The 7,240-nt window shown below is 40.8% G+C and overlaps 1 pseudogene; it reads right to left on the reverse strand.

The window, feature by feature from the left end:
- LOC118331971 overlaps positions 1-7,203 on the reverse strand; it is a 15,369-nt pseudogene extending 8,166 nt beyond the window's left edge.
- Between the last annotated feature and the right edge of the window lie 37 nt (positions 7,204-7,240).

Genomic DNA, 7,240 nt, shown 5'->3' on the forward strand with positions numbered 1-7,240 from the left:
GCGGCCCTTTGACTGTCTCCCATTTAAAGTTGTGGACTAGTTTGCTACAAGTCATTGTAGCAGGCCAGTGTTTGCAGCAGGTCCTGGGACTCTTGGAGATTTGTGGGCTGCAAAAAAAGAAAAGCCACCAGATACATCCAGGAAGCTATTGAAAAGGCTTCATGTTGGCTTGAGATAAAGATGGGTGACACGTGGCAGAATGCGCTACCTGGACACAGGTTAGCCCACTTCTGGACTTCTGGACACTTCATGGGGTCCTCTGTCCTGTTGGCATGGAAACCGCACATGTTGTCTCCTGCTCTCTTGCTCACCTCAAAGCGGCAGTCGGGGCTGAAGGTAACAGGTCAGACTCACGAGTATCTGATGTTTCCCTCATAGCGTCTAGATGAGGGCCCTCAAACTCTCTCTCACACACACACTAACGTGTAATTTTCATTGTGGCAATCAGGACTCTACATATATCTATAGAAACACATTACAAAAGGTTCAAGACAAGCAGAAGACACAGTGTACCTGCACTGCAATACAATATATAATTTATACGTGAACAAAATGTTCATCAACGATGCTGTTTAACACCACACATTCATATTTTTATTTTAATCTGAAAGACAGACAATTAGAGCCACCAATAAATCACAGAGCTGATATTTTTGGCTGACATTGGCTAATCACAAACGTATTGGTACACAGTTTTATTGGCTGCATTTTTATGTATACTTGACTCCATTTTACTATTATATTCCAGTTTAATATATTTTGTATTGTATATGTTGTAGTTTATTTAAGTTTTACCCAAGAGAGCCTTGCCAACAATGTAATGTTATGCACGTGTGTAAACAATCAATATTATTATATATATTATCAGATTATATTTTTAGATTATATTTTCTTTCAAATGTTGGTTTTTGTTTTAGCCTAACAAAAGCCCCTATTTGCTGACACTTACAGGATATTACACTCATACATGATGATGAACATAAACAGCACTGTGGTCTGTTTTGGTAAAGGAAGGATCTACCAGTTAGGTGGGAGGAAGAAGGCCCAACACAGCTCACATGGACTGATCTGTTTTAGTTTCTTGTATAAAAGAAAATCCAACTAATCACTGGAGAGAGGGGGCAGGGTTAAAGCAGCAGGGTGAAGGGAGATGGGGATGAAACTGAGGTAGCAAAGCCAATACTTGAACGCCCCTCCCTACATTGTGCTTTGCCTAACAAACAGTTTAAACATGAAATATTCCAAATTACAGGCAGACAATGCTCCAAAATGCCTCATTATCATTGCTATTACAACTTTTTAATTAGTTTGCGAGCCATAGGAAGGTAGAAAGCATTCGCAAAACATCTTCTGTGAAAATGCCACAGGTTCAGCAACTTTGAAGAAATGTTGGCTAAACAAAAGCTGAATGATTAAATCTTCTTTTGCAAAATCAACTTAAATTTTTTTTAATCCTTACAGTGAAAGCAGGAAGTTAACTATTTTAGGCGTTATTAATATACAAAAAGTCTATAAACTATACTTTGATAATGATGCACCTCCCCATCGTGCATATAAATGCATTACATATATGTGTATATGTTTTAAATAACAGACCTTATTGTTCCTTTTCTCAAATTCAGCTCAATTTAAAACGGACATGATAACAACAATTTCCTCTGCTAAGCACTCTGTGAACTGTGATGAAGCTTGATAACATGCAGGTGTAGAGGAGAGTTGTGTCATGGCAACAGTGTTGTGGTAAAAATGGGGATAGTTTTATGCGGAGGGACAGTGAAAAGAGGGCCGAATGGGGAGATGAGGGAAGGAAGAGAATCTGAGATATGGTTTGGTGGTGGTTCTTTGTACGACTCCAGATATGGATGCAGCTTACAGCAGTTAGATTTAATTACAATACTTGCACTTTGCCTTTGTTTACTGTCAAGAAAGGTTTCAAAAACAGTCACATTAGAGCAAAAAGCATGTTCTGGGATGTTCTTTTTTGTCTTTTAATGAAATACAGACTATATGTTTTGGTATTTACCTAATTAATAACGATCTTGACAAGCAAATAAAGTTGGCCTGGTTTCATCACCTGTTACCCCATTTAACTTCATAGTACAGAGCATTTAACTGAATCTGCTAAAGGAGAACAAGCTGCAGGCCTAAGTGGGTTACTTGAACTCTGGATGCTTAACAGACTTTGTGGGTTGTAAAACAGAGTTTATTCTCACAGATCATTTATTTAGCTCTCACACTGAAGACCTCACAGGCCAGTCACGTTTGCATGGGTGCTTCTCAGCTGACAACGCACAAATAACTCCACTGTGAATCATTTTAAAAAGATACTCAGGAAATGTATTTTAAAGCTGTGAAACTGCACCAGTGATATCAAACAGACTGAATTTACCACACCACTGACTGACTGACTGAAAGTCCCAACAGAAGTAAAGTGTTACAAAAAAATGTACTGTGGCTACAGAATATGGTTTGTTTGTGATTGGCTGGAAGGTTAAAACTGTATATCAGTCAACACTTCAGATTAGACAAGAATGCCAGTAACCATAGCAACAAATGTTGTTTCTATCATGTATTAAAATGATAGTAACCACATTGAATGTCTTGTTTTGTCTGACCAACAGTCCGAAACCCCAAAACATTCAATTTACTGTAATGTAAGATAGTAGAACGTTTGGCATTTTTACTGTAAAGGTTACTTTAACAATTAATCAATCATTGAAATAGTAGTAGTAGTAATAGCCGTTTGTAAACACATACATGCACATTAAATCTTAGTTAAATTAACAATACAAAATACCACAAACGGAGAAGGTTGGGATGGTAGAGAGAACTGCGGCAGCAAAGGGCGTTGGCATGAGCATAATCATTAGAGTAACAGTGATAAACCCCTGCGTGGAGATGATTGTTACTACCACACAGCTGTGAATGAGCCAATGATTGTAAAGCTTGTGTGAAGCAGCTGATGCCAATCAGCTTACAAGAGCACAGGCTCAGTGCTCTGCCTGAACTGCTGCTATGTGCAACAAAGTCAGCCGTGCTGCTGCTAAAATGAAGTAAGAACTCATTATGTCCAAACATAAAGCAACTACTTTTGAAATTGACCAATTTATCAATCTGGACAAATGTATTGGCTAATTTAAGCTTATTACAGATACGTCAATATCAGGTTATATGTTGGCTGATAAGAAGAAATTTCAGTATGAATTCCAAAGATGTCTGTGGTATAGAAACTGGTTATTTTAACTGTCTCTCTAAATACAGATCTTAGACACAAGTCCTTAATAACCAAAGCAATCCATATGAAAAACCTTCATATTTGGCACTTGTATGTACAAAACTCTTAAATTCAGCTGAAACAATGAGTTGACTGATCAATTATCCCTAACAGAAACAAGTGTCTAAAAGGGGACCTTGCAGCTCTGTGGGTTTGTGATGGGTTCTACACTGACATGAGATTAAGATTCAGTTAAAAACATAAGTTTGGATGAGATTAGTCGACTGAGCAGAAAGCCTGTTCTGTCTATGCAAATCTTAATCATTCTCAGCAGCTTGCTTTCATCACCAGACGGGTGGAGCACAAAATTATTTGTGGCAACTCTGTCACATTTCTGAGAATTGATCTGCGTTTTCTCTCCTGTGAGACATCTGTGCTCCAAAAACAGGTTCAAACAACAACCACTGAGTAAAAAAACAAAATGTTTGAGTCTGGACTGTTAGGGTCTGGCGGAGCTGTGCGTGAGTATTGTCGATAGTGTATCATGCTACTTAAAGAGAGGGAATCAATTTCAGCCACTTGAGAACGTGCAGCAGCAGCAGCAGCAGCAGAGAGAGAAGAGTCACAAAACAACAGAAGGGCCTGAGTGTCTTCTCAGGAGAGCGAGCTCAGGTTGTTTCCTGCTTCGTTTGACCGCCGCAAACTTTGTCAAGCAAGTGTGAGCGTACGTGTGTCCATTTATATCCCTGTAACTCATTTAGGTGACAGCACAACTCCACTGTTAAACAGGGGAGCAGAGGAGAAGAAAGAAATGAAGGAAAGTAGAGGAGGAAGTGTGTGGGAGAACAGAGCTGCGCGCTCCGCTGCCTGTGACCATGGGGAGATGCTTCACGTTGCCGTAGTGATTCAAGCGTGTGTCCATGTTGCTGTGGTGATTCACACATGCCTCCTCTTGCCTCCAGCGATGACGCTGCGAGGTAGGAAAGTGAGAGTTTCCTAGACCATAATAGGGTCCAGCGTGGGAGACAGTCATTACAGTGCTCCCGTATGCGCCGCCGTGCAACTGGACAACCATCCCCACATAGACTCACTCATGAGGGATCACCAACAACAACTTATGGATTTAAAAAAAACACACAAAGAGGAAATAACTCTTCTCTTCCTAGCAACATGAATGGTTAAAAGGACAATTAAAGAAACCACCAGACTTTACAGCGACAGTCAGTAAAAGAGGAAGGACAAGCTGAGCCAAAGGATGTTCCCAGAGCTCTTCCTCTTCTCAGTAAGCTGTGATTATGCCAGACTGGACGAGAAAGATCTCGTTCCTCATCACAACATAAACTTCCTGTATTATATTAAGCAACCTGAAAAAAAAAGTAATAAAAAAATAAGACAACAGGAAAAGGATAAGATGAAAGTGACACTACAGGAATAGTTTCAAGAGGGTAAAAAGACTTGTTTGTGAAGCATCTATGTGGAAGTCTGCTCGGTGAAAAGTGCACGACCATCAGTATGTATTAAATTAAGAAAAATGTGAATTTGTGACCAATGCCTAAACACTTCCTAAAACAGAAAACCCAGACACAGTGTTTGCATGTTATCACACTCAGTATGTATCGTAACAGCAAGTGTAACCGTGTTGTGTAAGTAAGGTATTATACTGGCCTTTAAATAGTTGAATGCCCCGCTAGGCCACCTGTTAGCTAACTTCTGGTTTAAGACCTGAGTTGGTGATAGATGTAGGTGTTCTTGGGCACATAAGAGCTTCCTGGCTGCTATCTCCCCCTCTGTTTCTCTGTAAGAGGCTTGTTTGCGATTTAGAGGTGTGACATAATTAAAAAGCAGCTGCATTAAGTAATGCGCTATGTTATCAGCAGCTTTTTTTCATCTTGACATTACGAATGAGCAAAGTGAGCTACTTCAAGCTTTTTTTTTCCCCCAACAGCAAGTATGGTAATCAAAATGTCACAAGTGGCTCTTTGCCATGAAAATATATATCAAATGAGTTTGTTTATTAGTGAATAAGCAGCTCTGCTTGTGTTTAAAGAGTGTATACACTGTGCTTAAACATTACTTTGTGAGACACATACTGTACATGTTTGAAATTATTATGCTGTTTTAGGAACACAAGCTTAACTTAACACTTAAAGTTCTCCAACTTTTTATGTTAGAGCTCTAATCTGCAAATCTTTTCTCTGAAATAAAGTATAATACAATAATCTGGTAGAATGTGAAAGTACATTTACTCAGCTAGTACACTTAAATACAATCATGAGGTACTTGTCCTTCACTTGAGTGCTTCCATGTGTTGTTGATTGTTTGTTGTCATCCCGTTGCAGATTAAACCTACCTAACAACACAATCTAATGAGGTTAAAATTAGCTCCAGCTCAACTAACAGCAGGAGTAAAATGCTACTTACGCAAGAATACATCAGTAACAATATATTACTAATAATATATAACCGTATATAAATCACAGGGATTGTTTCTGTGCATAACAAATACAAGTATTTTGATTACTTTAAGTATATTTTGTTGATAATACTTTTACTTGTAATTGACCTTATTGCTATTTTTAGGTAAAATCTCTGTACACTTCTTCCACCACTGATATAATACCACTCTTACACTCATTTTGGTGTATATAACCTCCTGCTAAGGTTATTTTTGAATCACAAGCTACCTGACTGCAGAAATAACCCACAAACTCTTGTAGGAACATTTTTATAACACAGTTCCACTGAGTTTGAAAAAGTCTTTTAGACATCTGTAAGTAAGATATCTGTAAAATAAGAAACAAAAACATGAGTCCTGGGTGTTTTAACTCTCTGGAGAGGAGTGAAAAGACAGGTGAAAGCCTCTGCGCTGAACTAAATGTGAACTCATGCAAAGGGAGCAGGCTGTTTTTAAGGTTGACCCCTCAGTCAACTGAGCACCTCACTCTGCACCCTTCCAGTCAAATGAAATCACGCTGGAGTTGCAGACTCAAAGGATGATGTATAATTTAAGAAGATACAATGTAAGCTTGTCCAGCAATTAACTGTCATCTGCATTTTGGGGGGGGGACTCCTTGACTGTGTACATAACTTAACCACTGGTGGGCTAGACACCTCACCTCCACAGGTCACAGATCTACCAAGATGCCAGCAGAGGAGGTTTAACGCACATCTGCAGACAGGTTGGGAACAAGGGGGCTCCAATGATGCACCATGTGTTTGAATAGGGCCTATATACATTACATAAATAAGGGGACACTGTAATGACGTGATGCATGACTCATAGAGGAGCTGTAACATTTCTGCACCTTTTACCCCCCCCTCCTTTTTGTCACTAAACAACCGAGACAGCAGCAGTGAACTTACTCTCTGTGATCTTCTGCAAGCCCAGAACATCCTCCGGAGTGATCACCGTGCTGGCGAGGAGGTCCTCCTCCGTGGTCACCGGGACTCCCACGTCGGTCGAGTTGCAGCCTTTCTTCACTTTCATCGCCGCCTTTTGCTTCGGGCTGCCGTTACTGCCGTCTGTGCCTCCGGTGTCTCTGCCCGGATTATTACCTGCAGGCTTCTTAGCGCTTGATGGGTCCTGGCTGTTGCCTCTGCTGGTACAAGAATAGCTCATTCTCCGCTCCTCCTTTCCCCCCCTCTCTCCAAACCCAGGGCTTCCAAGATACAAAACAGTTGCCTCCCTCTCCTCCCTCTCCCTCCCTCCCTCGGCGAAGGATACACACAGTTGCTGTCTGTTATCCGGTGCTTAATTCAAATCCGCTTCGTCTTTATGAGCCTGCAGTCTGTTCTCCGCAGACGGGTTGCATGCAAACGGCTCCGGCTCTCGTTGGCTGAGCGCAATATGATGCGCAGAGCGGGGTCCTTTCTGCTGCTTTTCTGCGCAGCTGCTCTGTTCAGACGCTGTTTCGGTTGTGTCAAGTGAAGCTAGAAAGTCTGTGGGAAATAAACTGCGGGGCTCGAAATTAAAAAAAGAGGCGGCAGATGGTCGTTGTATGTGAAGGGCTGGAGGGGGGGGGGGGG

This window comes from Morone saxatilis, unplaced genomic scaffold (genome assembly GCF_004916995.1).
Source record: "Morone saxatilis isolate NCDOM2014 unplaced genomic scaffold, NCSU_SB_2.0 Contig20, whole genome shotgun sequence".
NCBI classification, from domain to species: domain Eukaryota; kingdom Metazoa; phylum Chordata; class Actinopteri; family Moronidae; genus Morone; species Morone saxatilis.